This window comes from Dermochelys coriacea, chromosome 2 (genome assembly GCF_009764565.3).
Source record: "Dermochelys coriacea isolate rDerCor1 chromosome 2, rDerCor1.pri.v4, whole genome shotgun sequence".
Classification (NCBI taxonomy): Eukaryota; Metazoa; Chordata; order Testudines; family Dermochelyidae; genus Dermochelys; species Dermochelys coriacea.
Genome location: NC_050069.1, coordinates 4,365,030 through 4,366,180, shown reverse-complemented (window position 1 = coordinate 4,366,180; position 1,151 = coordinate 4,365,030).

The following is a 1,151-nucleotide window of genomic DNA, read 5'->3' as shown; positions in this document are numbered from 1 at the left end:
CAGAGGACAGACAGACAGACAGCCGGGGTTGGGCAGAGGACAGACAGACGGACACCCCGGGGGGGGGAGGGGTGGACAGACAGACAGACAGCAGGGGGGGGGGGGAGTAGGACAGACAGACAGACAGCCGGGGGCGGGGGCAAGAGGAAGACAGACGGACAGCCGGGGCGGGGGCAGAGGACAGACAGACAGACAGCCGGGGGCGGGGGCAGAGGACAGACAGACGGACAGCCGGGGGCGGGGGCAGAGACAGACAGACGGACAGCCGGGGTTGGGGCAGAGGACAGACAGACAGACAGCCGGGGGCGGGGGGAGTGGGACAGACAGACAGACAGCCGGGGGGCGGGGGAGTGGGACAGACAGACAGACAGCCGGGGGGCGGGGGGAGTGGGACAGACAGACGGACAGCCGGGGGCGGGGGGGAGAGGACAGACAGACAGACAGCGGGGGGGGGGGGTAGTGGGACAGACAGACGGACAGCCGGGGGCGGGGGCAGAGGACAGACAGAGGACAGCCGGGGGCGGGGGGATGGGACAGACAGACAGACAGCCCGGGGGGGGGGCAGAGGACAGACAGACAGACAGCCGGGGGGGGGCAGAGGACAGACAGACGGACAGCCGGGGGCGCGGGGAGTGGGACAGACAGACAGACAGACAGACAGCCGGGGGTGGGGGCAGAGGACAGACAGACAGCGGGCGGGGGGGGGTGGGACAGACAGACAGACAGGGGGGCGGGGGCAGAGGGCCAGACAGACGGACAGCCGGGGGCGGGGGGAGTGGACAGACAGACAGACAGCGGGGGGCGGGGGCAGAGGACAGACAGACAGACAGCCGGGGGCGGGGGGAGTGGGACAGACAGACGGACAGCCGGGGGCGGGGGGGAGTGGGACAGACAGACAGACAGCCGGGGCGGGGGCAGAGGACAGACGACGGACAGCCGGGGGCGGGGGGAGTGGGACAGAGAGACAGACAGCCGGGGGCGGGGGCAGAGGACAGACAGACAGACAGCCGGGGGCGGGTGAGAGGACAGACAGACGGACAGCCGGGGACGGAGGGAGTGGGACAGACAGACGGACAGCCGGGGGCGGGGGGGAGTGGGACAGACAGACAGACAGCCGGGGTTGGGGCAGAGGACAGACAGACAGACAGCCG